Below are 13,260 nucleotides of genomic sequence, written 5' to 3'. Positions count from 1 at the left end.
GTGTCCCCTCCCTTCTGAGAAACTCTTCCCCCAGCAACTCAAGACTCCCGGGTTGGGCAGGTGATCGGTATCCCCTCGGACAAGTTGCCCCCAATGCAGCCTTCACCTAGGTCTCCTCATGCAATCCCCAGGTCAGATCTGTTGTGCTGTGGAGCCTGCACCCTGCTCTGGGCTGTATGCCGATCAGGGGAGGGCCTAAACCACCCCGAGTGGCTCCCAGCGCCTGGGCCCACTGTGGACTCACCATGCAGCACTGCCTGCACTGCTCACCATGCTCCTCTGTGGCATGGTTGGGGGGCATGGCCACCTGCCACTTCCATCCCATGATGGAGTCTTCAGGCTCTTCAGGACAACTGCAAGTGCCTCCTGGGTAGCTCTTCCCCAAATCTTCTTCAGCCCCGATCTCCTCTGCATCCCTCACTGCAGCTGTCCTGCGTGCTGAGCTTGTTGCCACCACTGGGACCTCCATGCCATCATGGTGATGCACCTCTGCCTGCCTGGCAACAGCAAGAGACACAACGCTGCACCACAACCCTCACTGCTGCTGGGTGAGCAGAGGTGGCATGAAGCTCCTGGCGACGGTACCAAGCTTCCTCACCCTGCTTTGCCCTGCCATGCTGCTGGCCTGCAGGGGCCCCCAGTTTTTCTCCTTTTAAATGACAAAAAACGGGTTTTATCATGTTTTTACATGGCAAATGGAAAACCCGAATCCCTGATCACCATAAGTACAGGAGAGGGAGAGGAAGGAGTCTATGAGATACCTGTTCAGGGAACCATATCACTCACTCCCCTGATCTCAAGGTATGTTCCTGCTTTTGCTTATGTGGCAGCATTGGGCTTTGGTTCCCCCACCAGTGGATTAATTCAAGGAGAGATTATTGGTCAAGAGCCTGGTTCTCAACCCCAGTCTTGAACCTGCCCCTCCCCCTTCATAACTCTGTTGTTACGGACGCAGAAGTAACGTTCATGTAATGGAGTAGAGAGACTCTTACTTTATATTCTTTTTGTCCCTAAATGACCTAGTAGTTCCTTAAGCCACCCCATAAATAGGGCCCTACTGAAATTGCAGTGAGACAGGGTTCTTCACAGCACATGGAGCCAATTTCATGGGAATTTCAAGGCAGCCCTGCCCCTCGCTGCTGATTGGCAGAGAGGCCCTGCAGGGGAGGAGGGACAAGGGGTTGGCTGTCATCTTGATTGCTGGCTGCCCTTCATGCTACCATGCCCCTTACCACTGATTGGCAGAGAGGTCCCAGCAGGGGGAGGAGGGATGAGGGGGCAGTCACCATCTTGTCTGCTGCCCTTCGTGCTGGCCCACCAGCTGGCACCTTCCTCTTCCAGCAACAAGGACCTCTGACTCCCACTGGGAAGCCAGCATGTTTTTTGCTATTGTTGATGATGATTTTGCAGATCTTGTAGACAATCCCAGATTTGTCAGTTTTTGTGAAATCTGTGAAACAGTGAAATAAGTCCCTACCCATAGTAGAAGGGGCTGCAATACTCTCTTAGTAGGATGACCCAGGCTCTTCAGTTCCTAGGAGAAGGTGAAGGAACCTACTCAAGGGTTTGCAGACTGCCTCATTCCACAGAAGCATGAGGCATCCTTGTTTTGCAGGAGCCAAAGTCCCTGTTTCTTTCTTTCGTCCCCTGGCACCAGTAGTAGCGCACACTCAGCAATGTGACTTCTCCATTTAGGAGGCTTTCATGGGCCCAGTTAGAATACTCTGGAAAGCTCCAACTACCTTAGATCCCACCACCTGGAAGGCTGATAAATAATTTTAATAACCTTCCAATGGTGCAAAACTTTAATCTCGCCCAACACTGTCTCTGGTTATGACATATCTATTTCAGAATATGGACTGTGGCTTAACTAAATTGAGATAAGCATGTTGTAACTAGGCCCCACAATATGTTTGATTTTGTAGAGTAGATGAATCTTAAATTAGTACCAGGTGCTGGTAATAGACCTGCTGCACAGAGAACACAACAGGGAATTGGCAATTACGGCAGAGGCTTTGTGAGGCGTTAGTTAAAGGTTGTGTTCTGTTTTGCATTAATAGTAAGAGTTCAGTTTGTTTGTAGCAAAAACATGGGGCTAAATTGTACTTGCCCACTTAATATCTAATGAATAGCTGCTGGCAAAGTTTGGGCTTACATGACCAGGGTCAAGGAAGCATTCTGCTTCACTCATAGTTCTCCCATGCTTTCAGTGGGGAGCTAGTACAGAGCCTGTAAGCTCCAGAGGCACATACTGCTTTGCCTTCCAGAATCTCTCAGTTCCCCATTTCATTTCAATGGGAAGTACGTAGACACCTCCAGAGATGGATCCTCAGTTACTTAGGAGGCACATCACTCTCCATTCATTTCAATGGGAAATTCTAACTTCTGTTAAGATAAAACTAGCTGGTTGGAATTCCATTTCCCAGAAATGCATGGGGCACACAGATCTTAGCAGGGCCTCTGATCTGACCTGAACAGATAAGCAATATGGTGCGTTCTGTGCAAATTAATATAGAGGGGCATGAGGTACATTTACTGCCTTCAAAGGGTCAGCAAGCTGGCAAGATATGCTGGTTGGAGCTCATTCATTTGTGAGAAACATAAAAAGAAAGGCAATGATATATTTTTTAGAAACTGGAGTATCTTTAAACTGGATTACTCCCATAATAAGACACTATACACAGGCTTGGAGGCTCCTGTTTTGAATCCACATTTGTTGTCAGTACTTTAAGCATGTAAGAGAGGTGGGACTATGTCTTTCTTCCTGTAGCTAGCATACTTAGCACAGCAGAGTCCAACTTGACCTATAAAAACTTTGCCATGAACAAACAAGATATTAATTCCAAGGAGCATCTGCAATCAGTACAGATCAATGAAAGACTTATTCAGGGTTAGAGAGAAACAGGGATACCACTAATGCTAATGAAACCTATTGTGAGAAAATACTTCCCAATTGGGATTAAAGATCTGAGCATAGTCTGGATTCTTGGTACTTCTGTTAGTTCAGTGAGAAGAGTGTATTCTGGCATTTTGGATGACATGCCAGTTGACACCATGCCAAGGATAGAAATTAGGGGCTTGAAGAAGAGACTGTATGATGTTCAGTCTTTGAAAACCGTAGCAAAGGTACATAGCATGTTAAAGTATATAATTTACCCCTGGAACTATTGGGCTTTTGGGTTTATCAACATCTATGGGTTCATTTAAAAGTTGATTCTCCTGTAGAGAAAGAGGAAGAGTTGGTAGAAATAAATCATTGTCAATATGCCATGCATCCCCTGCTTTTGTTACTGTATCCTTTTCTCTGGCCCTCGTGCAATTCAGCTTTCTCTCTCACATCTGTCCTAAATGTTTCTGCTAAAATCATATTCCTCTCCTCCCACATGTCAACACTCTATTGGTTTCCTGTCTCTTACCATGTCCAGATCAAGCTGTTTATCTTTACCTAGGCCTTTGTTATGTTCTGCCAATAATAAATCTAATTTCATTTCCTTCAACTCCTTCCTCACATCCTCTTTTCTTTATCTGGGAGTTTGCACTGTTGGAGGCCCAGAAAAGAAAGCTTAGGAATGAAATTTTCTTTAAACTAAAGCCTAGCCTGTATACTGAGTTGTACTGGTTTCACCGAAAGCATGATTCTGTACCACTTGAATTAAGCCAGAGCAATTTTGTGTGTTGACTCTGACTTATCAAATCTAACTTTTATACTGGATTAATCTGAAAATTTACAGGTGCAAGCTAAAGAGATGTAACCAATTTTAAACTGATATGAGTATACAGTAGTGGCCAGGAAAGATGTTTTCTTGCATATGAAATTTGTTGAGGTTTCTAAACAGTTTCTTATTCTGCATTGAGGTGGAACTGAGCCTTTGAAATTTTGGAAAAAACAAGAAAGGCCTACTCTGCAATAGGGTGCCTAACTGGGATGTGGAAGACACAGGTTCATGTCCTTGGTCTGAATCAAACAAAGCAGAGACTTTAACTCAGTGGGTCATTCTCTCTCTCATATAAAATAGATGTCACATGGTCATTAAATACTTCATTCTCCTTAGCTTCCAAATGGCACCTGGACTATGAGGCCTAAGTTAAATGCTTTCAGTATACAACAGTTGTAAAAATGAATGGCATCAGCATGGAAGAAAGGTAACTGGTAGTTACACCAATTCAGTGCATTTATGAACACCCTAGCAGAATACTTGAAAAGAACAAAGTTAAGAGTTTGCAATCCCTGATGAAGTAACCCCCCATCTGCCCCTCCAATTAATATCAACTTAGATCAGGTACTTTTAGCATTCTGAGGGTGTGTCTACTAGGGTGTGCGAAGCTTCGGGTGCTGATTCGATTCAGAGGAAATTCCACTTGATTCGGTGGCCGACTCTCCAAATCCGAATCAGACCAATTTTAAGGCCTGAATCAATCCAAAGCTCTCCAAATCTTTGAAAAATATTTGGAGAGCTTTGACGATCCGGGCAGTCCCCAGTGGCTGCAGCAAGGAACTGCAGCCAACTCTGAGCTGCTAAGTACTAGGGGCAGGGGGGGGAACCATTGGGGAACCCCTGCCAGCCCCCCTGACCCCCCCGCTTCCCCCAGCTAGACCAATTTTAAGGCCTGAATCAATCCAAAGCTCTCCAAATCTTTGAAAAATATTTGGAGAGCTTTGACGATCCGGGCAGTCCCCAGTGGCTGCAGCAAGGAACTGCAGCCAACTCTGAGCTGCTAAGTACTAGGGGCAGGGGGGGGAACCATTGGGGAACCCCTGCCAGCCCCCCTGACCCCCCCGCTTCCCCCAGCTCCTCCCCCCATAGCTGCCTCCACTAGCTCCAACTTGGTACTTTAAAGAAAAGCCCTGGTGCTCACTGGGTGCTGCCAGGCAGGTGAGGAGTGATCCCCACTGCCCCCCACTGCCCCACATTGCATGGGGGGCTCTGCATGAGCCCCCTGACCCCCTCACTCCCCCAGCCGCACCACGGGTGCCCTGCCCAGGCCAGCTCCAGCCCTTTAAGAACCCCCCCCCAAGAACAGCCACGGGACTCACCACTCGTGCAGTGGCCTTGGGGCTCTGGAAGGCTTTTGCAGAGCCCCCAACGTGGTGCAGGGCAATGGGGGACAGTGGGGGTTGCCCCCTGCTGGCAGGAACAGTGAATCCAGGTTTTTTTGGGGGGGTTCTTAAAAGGCTGGAGCTGGCATGGGCGGGGCACCTGTAGGGTGGCTGGGAAAGTGAGGGGGGATCAGGGGGCTTGTGCAGAGCCCCCCATGCAGTAGGGGCCAGTGGGGGGCAGCAGAGATCGCCCCCTATCTGGCAGCACCTGCTGAGCTGGGGCTTTTTTTTAACAAGTGCTGGCAGCTGGGGTGGGCAGAGTAGCCATTGCCAGGCTGGGAGAGCAGGAAAAGGATGGACCTGGCCTGAATGCTTCAAAGATTCAGAGATCTGGCAGCAGACGAATCTCCAAATCAGATTCGGCCAAATCGAACTGGGACAGTGATTTGAATCACTGTCCCCTGAATCGACCGAATCCAAATCTGAAGCAAATACTAGCTGCTTCGTACAGACCTAGTGTCTACACATTCATTAATGTGCCATAATTATGGCGCATTACATTTAGTACCTGTAATAACAGGTACTAACTTAATGCACCTTAATTGGCTCTACTGTGCATTAGCGCAGATTAATGCTTTTTATGCAACATTAATGTACATTAGACTAAGTCTACTCTGTATTAGCACAGTTTTTGCCAGTTGCACTAACATGCAGTAGAATTAGTCTAATGTGCATTAAGCATCTTGTATAGACACATGCCCATAGGTTCAGGGCTGTAGTAGGAATTAGGAACTTTCCACTGCCTTCATTTTTACCTGGCCTGCTGTAACTCCTTCTCAGTTATTTATAGCCAAAACAGGCTCTCCTGGCTGTCAGAAATACCTGGCATACAAAGGCTTTTTTTCCCCTTCTACACACCCTCAAAATCCCCATTTTCAGAGGAGTAGCACAGAATCTGACCCTGGCTCTGTGCCCCCTGAAGGTTCCTAGTCAGATCATTTTTGTTTATAATCAGTGTCAAAGGAGCATAAAAAGGATTAAACAGATCAGAAAGTCAGGCCCCTTAAGTACTACCTGAGTGCCATATACTCAGTGCAACAATTAAAAGTGAATTTGTTAGTTGTCTTCTAGGAAAATCCAGAGTACTTATTTTTGAATAGGCAGACAAGGTTCTTTACGTAAATCTGATATCTTTTATTATACCAACTCAAATAGTTGGAAAAATTCTTCTTTACAAGCTTTCAGGTACAAATACCCTTTGTCAGGCTGAGGAAGCATCTGCAGTTGATCTGTACTCTTCCTGGATGGAATAATAAAAAAGCCCAGAAGCCAGTATGCATGGAAGAAAGCTAGTCAATGATAATGTAAACTGAGGTAGTCAATGGGTGAGAGACAGGTTGCGGGGGAGGGAGGGAAGGAGTGAATATAGCTATTAAATAGTAGAGAGGTCACCTGGGGAGTCAGATGCTAGACAGGTTATAGTGTGTCATAAATCCAATGTCTATATTTAGTCCATGATTTGTTGTGTCCAGTATGAACGCACACCAAAAATCTATCAAAGACAAGAATACCCAATTACACTCTCACTCCAAGATAATCACTCCCTCTCTGATCTCTCACTTCTCCACAACAGAACCATCACCATTCCTGGATCTTACACCTGCACCTCCAGAAATGGAATATATCTCATCCAGTGCACCAAACACTCTGGTGGAAAATATGTAAGAGAAACCAAACAAAAACTGCATACCAGAATGAATACACCCTGAAAATCCATCAAAGACAAAAATATCCAATTACCTGTGGGTGCCCACTTCTCACAAGACAATCACTCCCTCTCCGATCTCTCATTTCTAATCCTCAAAGGGAATTTACAAAACACCTTTCACAGACAAGCCAATAACATCACCTTGACTGCCACTGAAGATTGCCTACTGCAGCATAAGGGTGACCTGGAAACAGATATGTGCGGGCCGGGAGCGACCCGAGCCCTTTTCCGCGCTGCACGCGGGCTGTGGCCAGCAGCCCGGGCACGCCGGGGCGGAGAGGGAAGGCCGTCGAGCTGGAATTAGGCACAGACACGTATCGGTAGTTTTAAAGATTGTTTACTTACACCGAGATGGCAGTGGTGTAGGCTGGAAAACTTGATTGAGTTGCAGTTACAGACAGACAACACAGACGGTCTCGTGGAGGTTGCTAGGCTCCACGGTGCAGAGCTCCGGATGCTCTGGGTGAACGAGCCACCAAATGGAAATCGTAAATACGTCTTATAAAAGTCGCGCTCGAAGATGGAAAGAGGTGGGCGGTGGATCAGGCCGCCAAGCTCCTCTGGATCTCACACAGGGTTTCTATTACCCTGCCGTGTACCCAGAGTCCCCACGAGATGGATGTGGAGTCCTCTTCGGCTTGGGCGGAAACTGCTCAAGCCTCTTATACGGCTAACAGGCCAATCATTAGCCGCCACGTGTGAATAATTTAACACTAGCCAATCACGGGGAACGAATTTACATACCGGTGGCAGGAACTCTTTTGCACCGTGCATTCCTCTTGTAACATGAGCAATGCACTCTGCAAAAGAAGTTGCAGAAAAGGCAGGAAACTCGTCCCTGCACCGGGGTTTCCTCTTGCTACAGGAAACTCTTCCGTGCAATGCTCTGCAACTTGGCGGGGATAATTCTGGTGCCGAAGCACACACACAATCATGCCTTTTGGGTCATGACAAGATATAGGATTGAGATACCAGAAAGAGAGAGAGAGAAAAACCTAAAACACTTTGATATATATCAGTTTTATGTTTTATAATTTTTTATGGAGTCATCTAAACTGTGAATCCCTGGGAAACATATAGTTGTTTGGCCTTTCCAACACTATGTCCTAAAATTCTTCCCTTCTGGGAAAGATGGGGGGAAGGCTTTAAGAGCAATTCTGAATAGTGAAACTGGTAAAGTTCTCCTCCACCAAAGGCCCTTTCTGCTGGTATCCATGATGGAAGTGGGGATCTTGCCTAATAATCAATGGTCATGAAAATCTAGGCCTGTTTTTGATCCATGTATATGTAGGGACCTACTTAAATAATGGCAAGACAAAGGGTTTTTTTGTGGCCTGCTCAAGGTGTTCGGAACTCATTTTGTGGGCATTTCACAGTGGCCCTGCCCCTTGGTGCTGATTGGCAGAGAGGACCGGGGGGGAGGAAGAAAGAAGGGGTGTCTGCCATCTTGACTGCTGGCTGCCCTTCATGTCACCTTGCCCTTCAGTGCTGATCAGCAAAGAGACCATGGTGGATGGGGGAGGGATGAGGGGCAGCTGCCATCTTATTTGCTGCGCTTCATGCCACCATGCCAGCTGGTGCCATTCTCTCCCGGCAGCGAGAACTCTTGGCTCCCACTGGGGAGCCAGCATTTTATTTTTATGTTGTTGATTTTGTGGACAATCCTGGATTTCATGGTTTCTGATAAATCCGTGAAACCATGAATTAAGTAGGTCCCTGCTTACATTAAAAGGCTCTAGGGCAAGGACTGTGCTTTTTGTTCAGTGACTGGCACAACAAGGTTCTGATCCATGACTGGATCTGTGTACCACATGCATCATAAATATCTGTTGTTGTAACCTTTTTATTGGTGGCTTTCTCATAACAGAACAAAATAAAATTGTACTTCATGCTGGTGGGGCTCACTTATTTAGGGGTATGGGCTGTTTTAAACTGAGTACAGGGGGAATGCCCATGCTGCATTAGGATAAAAACAGTGGGGAAAAAAACCTTTAAGCTCTCCTTGCACAATGCACCTTACTAACTTGTAATGTGTATATTTTGGGCAAACACAAGGATCTGGTCCAATGTATCATATTAATTATTTTATATATTAACTACAAATAGGCTGCTTGGTAGCTACACCTAATCTCTGCTTCTTACGAATGGAAAATATTCTCTCTTGTATGCATCTGTGGGTATGTCTACATGTTCATTAATGCGCTTTTGCTACTGCACATTAAGTTTAAGTTTAGTACCTCTGGGCACCTATACTCAAGCACAGGGCCTGCTCTGACACACTGGAATTTCAGCATGGTGGAGCAAACTCAATTAATCAAGTCTGCTGGTGCATGGCAATTGCCACGCTCTAGCAACCTCCTGCATCTCATGTATCAGCATCCCTGCACTTAAAAATGATGGTGGGGGCACTTGAATAACAAGCTTTAGTTCAAGCACCCCTGCTGCCATTTTTAAGTTCAGGGATGCTGATACACAAGATGCGGCGGTGCTTTAATTAGAGCAGCCCTTGGAGTTGCTCTAATGAAAGTATTGCATTCCCAGCCCGGAGCATGTGTAAAAGTTCCCTCCAATATGAGTACTACATAAAGGCACATTAGGCTGCCCTAATGTGCAGTAGCAAAAGTGAATGCTTTTTTATTGATGCTTAATGTGTAGTAGACTAATTCGGTGTACTGTTTTTGATGTGGCACTTTAATGTGCAGTAGAATAGTCTACTGAGCATTAAAGTGCACATGTAGATACACTCATAAACACCCAAAATAATTTCAATATAGCCAGCAGCAATGTCTAAAACCAACAGACTTTGCATTTTTCCTTGTCTCCTTCCAGTCCCTCTTTAGCCTACAATGAAATGTGGTTTGAGGAACTCAGAAACTCACTTTTCTCTTTTGTCTGCATAGCGATTGCAGGTCTGTGCATATGGCTGAGCAGATAATTCAGGTACCTTTGATCCAGGTTTGCTGTGTATGTTAATGTGAACTGAAATGTTTTTATTTGCTGCTGAGTCATTTAAGATCTTCACAATGCTGCGGTGATTCTTTACATTCTTGGTGATAAGAAAATGTACCTGCTAGAGAAAGTTTTTTTTCTTATGGAATCCTGGCTCAAACTGAAGTTGAGTCCTGGTCCAACATGCACAGTTGTGCTTAGAAAGTCATGGCACAGATATTTCATGAGGTGGAAGGAAGAAGGAACAAGCCCAGTTCACATACTTACTGTTGAAGCTGGAAAAGGGAGCCAGGAGCTGCTTTGCATAGGTGGTTCTTCTCAAGTAAAATAGACGATGGGAAAAGTCATCCTGAGATAGCTAGAATGTTTTCTGCACTGCAGTGTTTCCTTTGAGGATGAAGATTCACAAATAGCCCCTGCCTTGACTCGAGTAGCTTGCCACATCTATGCCTGCACTGAGTATTATTTAGCGTGTTAGTCCTGTTTCAACAATGACAAGCAAAATGAGGGGCAGGAACTGATGAAGGAGAGGAGGCTAAGGGCAGGGATCTCTCCATGTTTCTTCTCCAACATACTGATAGTAGTTTAGGATTTTTCAAAGCTGCTCATGTTGAGTACTATCTGCCAATAAACACAGCTCAGTGGGTGAGAAATCTGTCTGCCTCTTGCTGAGGATTAAAAGAAAAAAGACACCAAATGAACAGTTACTTCACATGTAGGTCATGCCTCTTGCTGGGGTATTTGCCCCGACCCAATCCCATTCCAGCTTGTCTCCCTCACTCAAGCCTTCCTTGTCCTCCCCCTCTTCCACCACTGCTGCACTACTGGTGGTCTATTGCATGTGGGACAGATGTTTTCCCCATACTATTATAAGATTATTTTTCAAGTGGCTTCTTAGAGCAGATGTTCCAGTGTGTGCACCCTCCTTTCCTTGGCTGAAAGTGCTGTGCACAACGAGCAGATTGCATTGCTGCTCTCCTTTTGATCTAAAGAGAGAAAGAAAAAAATCCCACATGAACAATGCTGGTTTTCATTTTAGGCTGCTTGGCAATGGTGCACCTGGGCGTGTGTGTCTCCTGCTTCTTTTCTCCCTCATCACTAGTGCTGTTTGCAGATGTTTTTTTTTCTGGGCCTTTCTTCTTCAGCCCATTTTTTTCCCTCAGTGACCCAATCCCTTACTCCCACTGCTTTTAAACTTCCTTTCATCTGAGTCTCTGGCATTGTTGCTTCCACATCATTCTCTGGCCACTGCCAGCACCTCATCTTCATTATCTTCATCCTCATTTTAGCATCTCCCAGTCTGTTGGGATGGATCATTTTCACATGTTTGGGTACAAGGCCTGACCCCTTTTTGCCTTTCATTTTTGAGATGATGGCTTTGCTTTGCTGTCCCTCACTGCTGCATCCATGTCTTGTTTGGAACAGTTACTTCACCTGAGCACTGCTGTATCCGCACTTTAATTTTGTTCTTCAGCTTGAGTTCATGGCATTGGCAAGACTCCACTTTCCACCTCAGAGAATAATAAAGGCTGCTACCACTAGCACCCTTATTTATCTATCAAGACAACAGAATAAAATGGACAGATGTAATGAATTAATAGAAACATCCAGTACCTAGACTTGAAGCCCACGCTATATACTAAATTCCCATTGGTGAGGCTTAATCAACTTGAATGTAGTTTTTAGAATTAATAAACTCTGCCTTTAATTGATTTAATCTACCCTTTTGAATGTATAAAATGTCAGCCTTTGAGTATGGTATTTGTTAGAAAAGCCCCTGCCTTCAGCTGACATGAATCCAACCGTTTGGAAGAAAAATCATTGTTTCACATATTTGTCTTGCCAAATGATCATTGTAGAGTCTGAGGGCCAGATCCTAACCTGGTATAAATCTCTCTTATCTCAACTCGTTTCACTAGAGCCAGAACAACGTACACCAGCTGAGAATCTGGCTCTGAATATATTTTCAGTAAAAGGGCCTATTGTTATTCTTGTTTGGATGTGACCAGTACTGTCTGTAGCCATTAATCTTTATATTACCCCTCATAGAAAAGTCCTGAAGAATTTAAAAATGATTGATCACTTCTTATACTATATGAGATGTATAGGATTCCAAGCAGGAATATGACTCTCTGTTAAATGTTATAGTCTGTCTTAAAATTTGCATGGAAGATTTATTATTCTCTGTTGTTACATAATTTTTTAGAGTAATTTCTTATAAGTTATAGAACCTTCCCATAAACAGTTTCAACCACAAATATAACATCATTTTTGGTTATTATACTTTTGTACAAAAGCTTTTGTCATAAAAAGCCCTAAACACATACAAAGTCAAGCCCATTTTACCACAGTGGCAGTATTTTCCATGGGAAGTGTACATGGAACAACCTAAAATACTATTGCAAAGCTAAATGCAAAGGAGCATTTCCTTAAAAGGTGCAAGTTGCCAAAGTCTCCTTGAAATCAATGGAGTTATGCCCATGTATAGCAGCTGCAGAATTTGTCCATGTTTTTTAATCAGTGCTCATTGTTCTTGACTTTAACATTTATATAACAGTTAGAAAATGACTTTCACAATGTTCTGCATAGAAAAATAGGAATTGTCTTTTGGGAACAGTCCTCTGGTGGTTATAGCCATATATTCTGCATAAGTCAGTGGGCAGCCCTGGATGGTTCAGAGGACCCTTAAAAGGAACAAATTTATACTAACATGTCTGCAGGTAAAGTTCTCTAATTCCAGACAGCTAGGTGGTTTGTCCTGAAGCATAAACAGAAGCATTAAGAAAAGGGGGGAAAGGGAGGACCTTTGATAACTTTTTTCAAATACCTGAAGGACAATTATAGAGGATGGAAAGTGCCTTTTCTCTGTGGCCATAGGGGACAGGACTAGACACAATGGCCTCAAGCTGCAGTAGTGGACATTTAGGTTGAGATTAAAAGAAACTTTCTGACTATGAGGATGATCAAGCTTCATCACAGGCTACCTAGAGAAACTGTGGAATCTCCATCCCTGGAAATTTTCAAGAGCAGGTTGAACAGACACTTGCCTGGGATACTTTAGTCAAGGATGATCCTCTTGTGAGCTAGGGGCTGTACTAGATTGACCTGATGGGCTAAGTACAGACAGTCAAAAAGTCTGAGGCTGAATCAATTCAATTTTTGCAAGTTAGTCTAAGATAAGTAGATTGAACCAATAAGCAAGTGAACAGACATTCACTTTTGATTCTGGCAATGCAGTCACATGCTTGCAGTGGCCTAGGACAGGAGCCAGGGGGCACTAGAACATGTCTCCCTGCTTGGCTGAAGCAGACAGCTTGGGCCAAGGCTAACTTGCCCACCCTGCTAGGGAGTGTGTGTGGTGGAGGTGCAAAGCATCCTGGGATGCTGGGGGACTGTTAGTTAACTTGAATCTGGAGGGGATCTGGAACAGAAATTCAATAAACCGATTTAACCTAAATCAATTAATTCTGATAATACATCCAGGTTTATCGTAAACTGGTTTCAG

The sequence above is a fragment of the Alligator sinensis genome, unplaced genomic scaffold (assembly GCF_000455745.1).
Source record: "Alligator sinensis unplaced genomic scaffold, ASM45574v1 scaffold74_2, whole genome shotgun sequence".
Taxonomy (NCBI): Eukaryota; Metazoa; Chordata; order Crocodylia; family Alligatoridae; genus Alligator; species Alligator sinensis.
The sequence above is the reverse complement of the archived record's forward strand: the minus strand, read 5'-3'. Positions refer to the sequence as shown.